Genomic DNA, 14,000 nt, shown 5'->3' on the forward strand with positions numbered 1-14,000 from the left:
AAAAGTGGTTTTTCAACACTAACACAAGTGCGAAAAGTGGTTTTTCAACACTATCACAAGTGCAAAAAGTGTTTTTTCCACACTAATACAAGTGCAAAAGTGGTTTGCTGCACCAAAACAAGTGCGAAAAGTGGTTTTTCAACACTAACACAAGTGCGAAAAGTGGTTTTTCAACACTAACACAAGTGCGAAAAGTGGTTTTTCCACACTAATACAAGTGCAAAAGTGGTTTCCTGCACCAACACAAGTGCGAAAAGTGGTTTTTCAACACTAACACAAGTGCGAAAAGTGGTTTTTCAACACTAACACAAGTGCGAAAAGTGGTTTTTCCACACTAATACAAGTGCAAAAGTGGTTTCCTGCACCAACACAAGTGCGAAAAGTGGTTTTTCAACACAAACACAAGTGCGAAAAGTGGTTTTTCAACACTAACACAAGTGCGAAAAGTGGTTTTTCCACACTAATACAAGTGCAAAAGTGGTTTCCTGCACCAACACAAGTGCGAAAAGTGGTTTTTCAACACGAACACAAGTGCGAAAAGTGGTTTATCAACACTATCACAAGTGCAAAAAGTGTTTTTTCCACACTAATACAAGTGCAAAAGTGGTTTCCTGCACAAACACAGTGTGCGAAAAGTGGTTTTTCAACACTAACACAAGTGCGAAAAGTGGTTTTTCAACACTAACACAAGTGCGAAAAGTGGTTTTTCAACACTAACACAAGTGCGAAAAGTGGTTTTTTCACACTAACACAAGTGCAAAAGTGGTTTCCTGCACCAACACAAGTGCGAAAAGTGGATTTTCAACACTAACACAAGTGCGAAAAGTGGTTTTTCAACACTAACACAAGTGCGAAAAGTGGTTTTTCAACACTATCACAAGTGCAAAAAGTGTTTTTTCCACACTAATACAAGTGCAAAAGTGGTTTCCTGCACCAACACAAGTGCGAAAACTGGTTTTTCAACACTAACACAAGTGCGAAAAGTGGGTTTTCAACACTAACACAAGTGCCAAAAGTGGTTTTTCCACACTAATACAAGTGCAAAAGTGGTTTCCTGCACCAACACATGTGCGAAAAGTGTTTTTTCAACACTAACACAAGTGCGAAAAGTGGTTTTTCAACACTAACACAAGTGCGAAAATTGGTTTTTCCACAATAATACAAGTGCAAAAGTGGTTTCCTTCACCAACACAAGTGCGAAAAGTGGTTTTTCAACACTAACACAAGTGCGAAAAGTGGTTTATCAACACTATCACAAGTGCAAAAAGTGTTTTTTCCACACTAATACAAGTGCAAAAGTGGTTTCCTGCACCAACACAAGTGCGAAAAGTGGTTTTTCAACACTAACACAAGTGCGAAAAGTGGTTTTTCAACACTAACATAAGGGCGAAAAGTGGTTTTTCAACACTAACACAAGTGCGAAAAGTGGTTTTTCCACACTAACACAAGTGCAAAAGTGGTTTCCTGCACCAACACAAGTGCGAAAAGTGGTTTTTCAACACTAACACAAGTGCGAAAAGTGGTTTTTTAACACTATCACAAGTGCAAAAAGTGTTTTTTCCACACTAATACAAGTGCAAAAGTGGTTTGCTGCACCAAAACAAGTGCGAAAAGTGGTTTTTCAACACTAACACAAGTGCGAAAAGTGGTTTCTCAACACTAACACAAGTGTGAAAAGTGGTTTTTCCACACTAATACAAGTGCAAAAGTGGTTTCCTGCACCAACACAACTGCGAAAAGTGGTTTTTCAACACTAACACAAGTGCGAAAAGTGGGTTTTCAACACAAACACAAGTGCCAAAAGTGGTTATTGCCACACTAATACAAGTGCAAAAATGGTTTCCTGCACCAACACATGTGCGAAAAGTGGTTTTTCAACACTAACACAAGTGCGAAAAGTGGTTTTTCCACACTAATACAAGTGCAAAAGTGGTTTCCTGCACCAACACAAGTGCGAAAAGTGGTTTTTCAACACTAACACAAGTGCGAAAAGTGGTTTTTCAACACTAACACAAGTGCGAAAAGTGTTTTTTCCACACAAATACAAGTGCAAAAGTGGTTTCCTGCACCAACACAAGTGCGAAAAGTGGTTTTTCAACACTAACACAAGTGCGAAATGTGGTTTTTCAACACTAACACAAGTGCGAAAAGTGGTTTTTCCACACTAATACAAGTGCAAAAGTGGTTTCCTGCACCAACACAAGTGCGAAAAGTGGGTTTTCAACACTAACACAAGTGCGAAATGTGGTTTTTCAACACTATCACAAGTGCAAAAAGGGTTTTTTTACACACTAATACAAGTGCAAAAGTGGTTTCCTGCACCAACACAAGTGCGAAAAGTGGTTTTTCAACACTAACACAAGTGCGAAAAGTGGTTTTTCCGTTTTTCCACACTAATACAACTGCAAAAGTGGTTTCCTGCACCAACACAAGTGCGAAAAGTGGTTTTTCAACACAAACACAAGTGCGAAAAGTGGTTTTTCAACACTAACACAAGTGCGAAAAGTGTTTTTTCCACACTAATACAAGTGCAAAAGTGGTTTCCTGCACCAACACAAGTGCGAAAAGTGGTTTTTCAACACGAACACAAGTGCGAAATGTGGTTTTTCAACACTAACACAAGTGCGAAAAGTGGTTTTTCCACACTAATACAAGTGCAAAAGTGGTTTCCTGCACCAACACAAGTGCGAAAAGTGGTTTTTCAACACTAACACAAGTGCGAAATGTGGTTTTTCAACACTATCACAAGTGCAAAAAGGGTTTTTTTACACACTAATACAAGTGCAAAAGTGGTTTCCTGCACCAACACAAGTGCGAAAAGTGGTTTTTCAACACTAACACAAGTGCGAAAAGTGGTTTTTCCACACTAATACAAGTGCAAAAGTGGTTTCCTTCACCAACACAAGTGCGAAAAGTGGTTTTTCACCACTAACACAAGAGCGAAAAGTGTTTTTTCCACACTAATACAAGTGCGAAATGTGGTTTTTCAACACTAACACAAGTGCGAAAAGTGTTTTTTCCACACTAATAAAAGTGCAAAAGTGGTTTCCTGCACCAACACAAGTGCGAAAAGTGGTTTTTCAACACTAACACAAGTGCGAAAAGTGGTTTTTCAACACTAACACAAGTGCGAAAAGTGTTTTTCCACACTAATACAAGTGCAAAAGTGGTTTCCTGCACCAACACAAGTGCGAAAAGTGGTTTTTCAACACTAACACAAGTGCGAAAAGTGGTTTTTCAACACTAACACAAGTGCGAAAAGTGGTTTTTCCACACTAATACAAGTGCAAAAGTGGTTTCCTGCACCAACACAAGTGCGAAAAGTGGTTTTTCAACACTAACACAAGTGCGAAATGTGGTTTTTCAACACTAACACAAGTGCAAAAAGGTTTTTTTTACACACTAATACAAGTGCAAAAGTGGTTTCCTGCACCAACACAAGTGCGAAAAGTGGTTTTTCAACACTAACACAAGTGCGAAAAGTGGTTTATCAACACTATCACAAGTGCAAAAAGTGTTTTTTCCACACTAATACAAGTGCAAAAGTGGTTTCCTGCACCAACACAAGTGCGAAAAGTGGTTTTTCAACACTAACACAAGTGCGAAAAGTGGTTTTTCAACTCTAACATAAGTGCGAAAAGTGGTTTTTCAACACTAACACAAGCGCGAAAAGTGGTTTTTCCACACTAACACAAGTGCAAAAGTGGTTTCCTGCACCAACACAAGTGCGAAAAGTGGTTTTTCAACACTAACACAAGTGCGAAAAGTGGTTTTTCAACACTATCACAAGTGCAAAAAGTGTTTTTTCCACACTAATACAAGTGCAAAAGTGGTTTCCTGCACCAACACAAGTGCGAAAAGTGGTTTTTCAACACTAACACAAGTGCGAAAAGTGGTTTTTCAACACTAACACAAGTGCGAAAAGTGGTTTTTCCACACTAACACAAGTGCAAAAGTGGTTTCCTGCACCAACACAAGTGCGAAAAGTGGTTTTTCAACACTAACACAAGTGCGAAAAGTGGTTTTTCAACACTATCACAAGTGCAAAAAGTGTTTTTTCCACACTAATACAAGTGCAAAAGTGGTTTGCTGCACCAAAACAAGTGCGAAAAGTGGTTTTTCAACACTAACACAAGTGCGAAAAGTGGTTTTTCAACACTAACACAAGTGCGAAAAGTGGTTTTTCCACACTAATACAAGTGCAAAAGTGGTTTCCTGCACCAACACAAGTGCGAAAAGTGGTTTTTCAACACTAACACAAGTGCGAAAAGTGGTTTTTCAACACTAACACAAGTGCGAAAAGTGGTTTTTCCACACTAATACAAGTGCAAAAGTGGTTTCCTGCACCAACACAAGTGCGAAAAGTGGTTTTTCAACACAAACACAAGTGCGAAAAGTGGTTTTTCAACACTAACACAAGTGCGAAAAGTGGTTTTTCCACACTAATACAAGTGCAAAAGTGGTTTCCTGCACCAACACAAGTGCGAAAAGTGGTTTTTCAACACTAACACAAGTGCGAAAAGTGGTTTATCAACACTATCACAAGTGCAAAAAGTGTTTTTTCCACACTAATACAAGTGCAAAAGTGGTTTCCTGCACAAACACAGTGTGCGAAAAGTGGTTTTTCAACACTAACACAAGTGCGAAAAGTGGTTTTTCAACACTAACACAAGTGCGAAAAGTGGTTTTTCAACACTAACACAAGTGCGAAAAGTGGTTTTTTCACACTAACACAAGTGCAAAAGTGGTTTCCTGCACCAACATGTGCGAAAAGTGGATTTTCAACACTAACACAAGTGCGAAAAGTGGTTTTTCAACACTAACACAAGTGCGAAAAGTGGTTTTTCAACACTATCACAAGTGCAAAAAGTGTTTTTTCCACACTAATACAAGTGCAAAAGTGGTTTCCTGCACCAACACATGTGCGAAAAGTGGTTTTTCAACACTAACACAAGTGCGAAAAGTGGTTTTTCAACACTAACACAAGTGCGAAAAGTGGTTTTTCCACAATAATACAAGTGCAAAAGTGGTTTCCTTCACCAACACAAGTGCGAAAAGTGGTTTTTCAACACTAACATAAGTGCGAAAAGTGGTTTTTCAGCACTAACACAAGTGCGAAAAGTGGTTTTTCCACACTAACACAAGTGCAAAAGTGGTTTCCTGCAGCAACACATGTGCGAAAAGTGGTTTTTCAACACTAACACAAGTGCAAAAAGTGTTTTTTCCACACTAATACAAGTGCAAAAGTGGTTTCCTGCAGCAACACAAGTGCGAAAAGTGGTTTTTCAACACTAACACAAGTGCGAAAAGTGGTTTTTCAACACTATCACAAGTGCAAAAAGTGGTTTTTCAACACTGACACAAGTGCGAAAAGTGGTTTTTCCACACTAATACAAGTGCAAAAGTGGTTTCATGCACCAACACAAGTGCGAAAAGTGGTTTTTCAACACTAACACAAGTGCGAAAAGTGGTTTTTCAACACTATCACAAGTGCAAAAAGTGGTTTTTCAACACTAACACAAGTGCGAAAAGTGGTTTTCCACACTAATACAAGTGCAAAAGTGGTTTCCTGCACCAACACAAGTGCGAAAAGTGGTTTTTCAACACTAACACAAGTGCGAAATGTGGTTTTTCAACACTATCACAAGTGCAAAAAGGGTTTTTTCCACACTAATACAAGTGCAAAAGTGGTTTCCTGCACCAACACAAGTGCGAAAAGTGGTTTTTCAACACTAACACAAGTGCGAAAAGTGGTTTTTCAACACTAACACAAGTGCGAAAAGTGGTTTATCAACACTAACACAAGTGCAAAAAGTGTTTTTTCCACACTAATACAAGTGCAAAAGTGGTTTCCTGCACCAACACAAGTGCGAAAAGTGGTTTTTCAACACTAACACAAGTGCGAAAAGTGGTTTTTCAACACTAACATAAGTGCGAAAAGTCGTTTTTCAACACTAACACAAGTGCGAAAAGTGGTTTTTCCACACTAACACAAGTGCAAAAGTGGTTTCCTGCACCAACACAAGTGCGAAAAGTGGTTTTTCAACACTAACACAAGTGCGAAAAGTGGTTTTTCAACACTATCACAAGTGCAAAAAGTGTTTTTTCCACACTAATACAAGTGCAAAAGTGGTTTGCTGCACCAAAACAAGTGCGAAAAGTGGTTTTTCAACACTAACACAAGTGCGAAAAGTGGTTTTTCCACACTTATTCAAGTGCAAAAGTGGTTTCCTGCACCAACACAAGTGCGAAAAGTGGTTTTTCAACACTAACACAAGTGCGAAAAGTGGTTTTTCCACACTAATACAAGTGCAAAAGTGGTTTCCTGCACCAACACAAGTGCGAAAAGTGGTTTTTCAACACTAACACAAGTGCGAAAAATGGTTTTTCCACACTAATACAAGTGCAAAAGTGGTTTCCTGCACCAACACAAGTGCGAAAAGTGGTTTTTCAACACTAACACAAGTGCGAAAAGTGGTTTATCAACACTATCACAAGTGCAAAAAGTGTTTTTTCCACACTAATACAAGTGCAAAAGTGGTTTCCTGCACAAACACAGTGTGCGAAAAGTGGTTTTTCAACACTAACACAAGTGCGAAAAGTGGTTTTTCAACACTAACACAAGTGCGAAAAGTGTTTTTTCCACACTAACACAAGTGCAAAAGTGGTTTCCTGCACCAACACAAGTGTGAAAAGTGGTTTTTCAACACTATCACAAGTGCGAAAAGTGGTTTTTCCACACTAATACAAGTGCAAAAGTGGTTTCCTGCACCAACACAAGTGCGAAAAGTGGTTTTTCAACACAAACACAAGTGCGAAAAGTGGTTTTTCAACACTAACACAAGTGCGAAAAGTGGTTTTTCCACACTAATACAAGTGCAAAAGTGGTTTCCTGCACCAACACAAGTGCGAAAAGTGGTTTTTCAACACTAACACAAGTGCGAAAAGTGGTTTATCAACACTATCACAAGTGCAAAAAGTGTTTTTTCCACACTAATACAAGTGCAAAAGTGGTTTCCTGCACAAACACAGTGTGCGAAAAGTGGTTTTTCAACACTAACACAAGTGCGAAAAGTGGTTTTTCAACACTAACACAAGTGCGAAAAGTGGTTTTTCAACACTAACACAAGTGCGAAAAGTGGTTTTTCAACACTAACACAAGTGCGAAAAGTGGTTTTTCCACAATAATACAAGTGCAAAAGTGGTTTCCTTCACCAACACAAGTGCGAAAAGTGGTTTTTCAACACAAACACAAGTGCGAAAAGTGGTTTTTCAACACTATCACAAGTGCAAAAAGTGTTTTTTCCACACTAATACAAGTGCAAAAGTGGTTTCCTGCACCAACACAAGTGCGAAAAGTGGTTTTTCAACACTAACACAAGTGCGAAAAGTGGTTTTTCAACACTAACACAAGTGCGAAAAGTGTTTTTTCCACACTAATACAAGTGCAAAAGTGGTTTCCTGCACCAACACAAGTGCGAAAAGTGGTTTTTCAACACTAACACAAGTGCGAAATGTGGTTTTTCAACACTAATACAAGTGCAAAAGTGGTTTCCTGCACCAACACAAGTGCGAAAAGTGGTTTTTCAACACTAACACAAGTGCGAAAAGTGGTTTTTCAACACTAACATAAGTGCGAAAAGTGGTTTTTCAACACTAACACAAGCGCGAAAAGTGGTTTTTCCACACTAACACAAGTGCAAAAGTGGTTTCCTGCACCAACACAAGTGCGAAAAGTGGTTTTTCAACACTAACACAAGTGCGAAAAGTGGTTTTTCAACACTATCACAAGTGCAAAAAGTGTTTTTTCCACACTAATACAAGTGCAAAAGTGGTTTCCTGCACCAACACAAGTGCGAAAAGTGGTTTTTCAACACTAACACAAGTGCGAAAAGTGGTTTTTCAACACTAACACAAGTGCGAAAAGTGGTTTTTCAACACTAACACAAGTGCGAAAAGTGGTTTTTCCACACTAACACAAGTGCAAAAGTGGTTTCCTGCACCAACACAAGTGCGAAAAGTGGTTTTTCAACACTAACACAAGTGCGAAAAGTGGTTTTTCAACACTATCACAAGTGCAAAAAGTGTTTTTTCCACACTAATACAAGTGCAAAAGTGGTTTGCTGCACCAAAACAAGTGCGAAAAGTGGTTTTTCAACACTAACACAAGTGCGAAAAGTGGTTTTTCAACACTAACACAAGTGCGAAAAGTGGTTTTTCCACACTAATACAAGTGCAAAAGTGGTTTCCTGCACCAACACAAGTGCGAAAAGTGGTTTTTCAACACTAACACAAGTGCGAAAAGTGGTTTTTCAACACTAACACAAGTGCGAAAAGTGGTTTTTCCACACTAATACAAGTGCAAAAGTGGTTTCCTGCACCAACACAAGTGCGAAAAGTGGTTTTTCAACACAAACACAAGTGCGAAAAGTGGTTTTTCAACACTAACACAAGTGCGAAAAGTGGTTTTTCCACACTAATACAAGTGCAAAAGTGGTTTCCTGCACCAACATAAGTGCGAAAAGTGGTTTTTCAACACGAACACAAGTGCGAAAAGTGGTTTATCAACACTATCACAAGTGCAAAAAGTGTTTTTTCCACACTAATACAAGTGCAAAAGTGGTTTCCTGCACAAACACAGTGTGCGAAAAGTGGTTTTTCAACACTAACACAAGTGCGAAAAGTGGTTTTTCAACACTAACACAAGTGCGAAAAGTGGTTTTTCAACACTAACACAAGTGCGAAAAGTGGTTTTTTCACACTAACACAAGTGCAAAAGTGGTTTCCTGCACCAACACAAGTGCGAAAAGTGGATTTTCAACACTAACACAAGTGCGAAAAGTGGTTTTTCAACACTAACACAAGTGCGAAAAGTGGTTTTTCAACACTATCACAAGTGCAAAAAGTGTTTTTTCCACACTAATACAAGTGCAAAAGTGGTTTCCTGCACCAACACAAGTGCGAAAACTGGTTTTTCAACACTAACACAAGTGCGAAAAGTGGGTTTTCAACACTAACACAAGTGCCAAAAGTGGTTTTTCCACACTAATACAAGTGCAAAAGTGGTTTCCTGCACCAACACATGTGCGAAAAGTGTTTTTTCAACACTAACACAAGTGCGAAAAGTGGTTTTTCAACACTAACACAAGTGCGAAAATTGGTTTTTCCACAATAATACAAGTGCAAAAGTGGTTTCCTTCACCAACACAAGTGCGAAAAGTGGTTTTTCAACACTAACACAAGTGCGAAAAGTGGTTTATCAACACTATCACAAGTGCAAAAAGTGTTTTTTCCACACTAATACAAGTGCAAAAGTGGTTTCCTGCACCAACACAAGTGCGAAAAGTGGTTTTTCAACACTAACACAAGTGCGAAAAGTGGTTTTTCAACACTAACATAAGGGCGAAAAGTGGTTTTTCAACACTAACACAAGTGCGAAAAGTGGTTTTTCCACACTAACACAAGTGCAAAAGTGGTTTCCTGCACCAACACAAGTGCGAAAAGTGGTTTTTCAACACTAACACAAGTGCGAAAAGTGGTTTTTTAACACTATCACAAGTGCAAAAAGTGTTTTTTCCACACTAATACAAGTGCAAAAGTGGTTTGCTGCACCAAAACAAGTGCGAAAAGTGGTTTTTCAACACTAACACAAGTGCGAAAAGTGGTTTCTCAACACTAACACAAGTGCGAAAAGTGGTTTTTCCACACTAATACAAGTGCAAAAGTGGTTTCCTGCACCAACACAACTGCGAAAAGTGGTTTTTCAACACTAACACAAGTGCGAAAAGTGGGTTTTCAACACTAACACAAGTGCCAAAAGTGGTTATTGCCACACTAATACAAGTGCAAAAATGGTTTCCTGCACCAACACATGTGCGAAAAGTGGTTTTTCAACACTAACACAAGTGCGAAAAGTGGTTTTTCCACACTAATACAAGTGCAAAAGTGGTTTCCTGCACCAACACAAGTGCGAAAAGTGGTTTTTCAACACTAACACAAGTGCGAAAAGTGGTTTTTCAACACTAACACAAGTGCGAAAAGTGTTTTTTCCACACTAATACAAGTGCAAAAGTGGTTTCCTGCACCAACACAAGTGCGAAAAGTGGTTTTTCAACACTAACACAAGTGCGAAATGTGGTTTTTCAACACTAACACAAGTGCGAAAAGTGGTTTTTCCACACTAATACAAGTGCAAAAGTGGTTTCCTGCACCAACACAAGTGCGAAAAGTGGTTTTTCAACACTAACACAAGTGCGAAATGTGGTTTTTCAACACTATCACAAGTGCAAAAAGGGTTTTTTTACACACTAATACAAGTGCAAAAGTGGTTTCCTGCACCAACACAAGTGCGAAAAGTGGTTTTTCAACACTAACACAAGTGCGAAAAGTGGTTTTTCCACACTAATACAACTGCAAAAGTGGTTTCCTGCACCAACACAAGTGCGAAAAGTGGTTTTTCAACACAAACACAAGTGCGAAAAGTGGGTTTTCAACACTAACACAAGTGCGAAAAGTGTTTTTTCCACACTAATACAAGTGCAAAAGTGGTTTCCTGCACCAACACAAGTGCGAAAAGTGGTTTTTCAACACGAACACAAGTGCGAAATGTGGTTTTTCAACACTAACACAAGTGCGAAAAGTGGTTTTTCCACACTAATACAAGTGCAAAAGTGGTTTCCTGCACCAACACAAGTGCGAAAAGTGGTTTTTCAACACTAACACAAGTGCGAAATGTGGTTTTTCAACACTATCACAAGTGCAAAAAGGGTTTTTTTACACACTAATACAAGTGCAAAAGTGGTTTCCTGCACCAACACAAGTGCGAAAAGTGGTTTTTCAACACTAACACAAGTGCGAAAAGTGGTTTTTCCACACTAATACAAGTGCAAAAGTGGTTTCCTGCACCAACACAAGTGCGAAAAGTGGTTTTTCACCACTAACACAAGAGCGAAAAGTGTTTTTTCCACACTAATACAAGTGCGAAATGTGGTTTTTCAACACTAACACAAGTGCGAAAAGTGTTTTTTCCACACTAATAAAAGTGCAAAAGTGGTTTCCTGCACCAACACAAGTGCGAAAAGTGGTTTTTCAACACTAACACAAGTGCGAAAAGTGGTTTTTCAACACTAACACAAGTGCGAAAAGTGTTTTTCCACACTAATACAAGTGCAAAAGTGGTTTCCTGCACCAACACAAGTGCGAAAAGTGGTTTTTCAACACTAACACAAGTGCGAAAAGTGGTTTTTCAACACTAACACAAGTGCGAAAAGTGTTTTTCCACACTAATACAAGTGCAAAAGTGGTTTCCTGCACCAACACAAGTGCGAAAAGTGGTTTTTCAACACTAACACAAGTGCGAAAAGTGGTTTTTCAACACTAACACAAGTGCAAAAAGTGTTTTTTCCACACTAATACAAGTGCAAAAGTGGTTTCCTGCAGCAACACATGTGCGAAAAGTGGTTTTTCAACACTAACACAAGTGCGAAAAGTGGTTTTTCAACACTAACACAAGTGCAAAAAGTGTTTTTTCCACACTAATACAAGTGCAAAAGTGGTTTCCTGCAGCAACACAAGTGCGAAAAGTGGTTTTTCAACACTAACACAAGTGCGAAAAGTGGTTTTTCAACACTATCACAAGTGCAAAAAGTGGTTTTTCAACACTAACACAAGTGCGAAAAGTGGTTTTTCCACACTAATACAAGTGCAAAAGTGGTTTCCTGCACCAACACAAGTGCGAAAAGTGGTTTTTCAACACTAACACAAGTGCGAAAAGTGGTTTTTCAACACTATCACAAGTGCAAAAAGTGGTTTTTCAACACTAACACAAGTGCGAAAAGTGGTTTTTCCACACTAATACAAGTGCAAAAGTGGTTTCCTGCACCAACACAAGTGCGAAAAGTGGTTTTTCAACACTAACACAAGTGCGAAATGTGGTTTTCAACACTATCACAAGTGCAAAAAGGGTTTTTCCACACTAATACAAGTGCAAAAGTGGTTTCCTGCACCAACACAAGTGCGAAAAGTGGTTTTTCAACACTAACACAAGTGCGAAAAGTGGTTTTTCCACACTAATACAAGTGCAAAAGTGGTTTCCTGCACCAACACAAGTGCGAAAAGTGGTTTTTCAACACTAACACAAGTGCGAAATGTGGTTTTTCAACACTATCACAAGTGCAAAAAGGGTTTTTTTACACACTAATACAAGTGCAAAAGTGGTTTCCTGCACCAACACAAGTGCGAAAAGTGGTTTTTCAACACTAACACAAGTGCGAAAAGTGGTTTTTCCACACTAATACAACTGCAAAAGTGGTTTCCTGCACCAACACAAGTGCGAAAAGTGGTTTTTCAACACAAACACAAGTGCGAAAAGTGGGTTTTCAACACTAACACAAGTGCGAAAAGTGTTTTTTCCACACTAATACAAGTGCAAAAGTGGTTTCCTGCACCAACACAAGTGCGAAAAGTGGTTTTTCAACACGAACACAAGTGCGAAATGTGGTTTTTCAACACTAACACAAGTGCGAAAAGTGGTTTTTCCACACTAATACAAGTGCAAAAGTGGTTTCCTGCACCAACACAAGTGCGAAAAGTGGTTTTTCAACACTAACACAAGTGCGAAATGTGGTTTTTCAACACTATCACAAGTGCAAAAAGGGTTTTTTTACACACTAATACAAGTGCAAAAGTGGTTTCCTGCACCAACACAAGTGCGAAAAGTGGTTTTTCAACACTAACACAAGTGCGAAAAGTGGTTTTTCCACACTAATACAAGTGCAAAAGTGGTTTCCTGCACCAACACAAGTGCGAAAAGTGGTTTTTCACCACTAACACAAGAGCGAAAAGTGTTTTTTCCACACTAATACAAGTGCGAAATGTGGTTTTTCAACACTAACACAAGTGCGAAAAGTGTTTTTCCCACACTAATAAAAGTGCAAAAGTGGTTTCCTGCACCAACACAAGTGCGAAAAGTGGTTTTTCAACACTAACACAAGTGCGAAAAGTGGTTTTTCAACACTAACACAAGTGCGAAAAGTGTTTTTCCACACTAATACAAGTGCAAAAGTGGTTTCCTGCACCAACACAAGTGCGAAAAGTGGTTTTTCAACACTAACACAAGTGCGAAAAGTGGTTTTTCAACACTAACACAAGTGCGAAAAGTGTTTTTCCACACTAATACAACTGCAAAAGTGGTTTCCTGCACCAACACAAGTGCGAAAAGTGGTTTTTCAACACTAACACAAGTGCGAAAAGTGGTTTTTCAACACTAACACAAGTGCAAAAAGTGTTTTTTCCACACTAATACAAGTGCAAAAGTGGTTTCCTGCAGCAACACATGTGCGAAAAGTGGTTTTTCAACACTAACACAAGTGCGAAAAGTGGTTTTTCAACACTAACACAAGTGCAAAAAGTGTTTTTTCCACACTAATACAAGTGCAAAAGTGGTTTCCTGCAGCAACACAAGTGCGAAAAGTGGTTTTTCAACACTAACACAAGTGCGAAAAGTGGTTTTTCAACACTATCACAAGTGCAAAAAGTGGTTTTTCAACACTAACACAAGTGCGAAAAGTGGTTTTTCCACACTAATACAAGTGCAAAAGTGGTTTCCTGCACCAACACAAGTGCGAAAAGTGGTTTTTCAACACTAACACAAGTGCGAAAAGTGGTTTTTCAACACTATCACAAGTGCAAAAAGTGGTTTTTCAACACTAACACAAGTGCGAAAAGTGGTTTTTCCACACTAATACAAGTGCAAAAGTGGTTTCCTGCACCAACACAAGTGCGAAAAGTGGTTTTTCAACACTAACACAAGTGCGAAATGTGGTTTTCAACACTATCACAAGTGCAAAAAGGGTTTTTCCACACTAATACAAGTGCAAAAGTGGTTTCCTGCACCAACACAAGTGCGAAAAGTGGTTTTTCAACACTAACACAAGTGCGAAAAGTGGTTTTTCAACACTAACACAAGTGCGAAAAGTGGTTTATCACCACTAACACAAGTG

Source organism: Myxine glutinosa, chromosome 6 (assembly GCF_964187855.1).
Source record: "Myxine glutinosa chromosome 6, kmMyxGlut1.1, whole genome shotgun sequence".
Lineage (NCBI taxonomy): Eukaryota > Metazoa > Chordata > Myxini > Myxiniformes > Myxinidae > Myxine > Myxine glutinosa.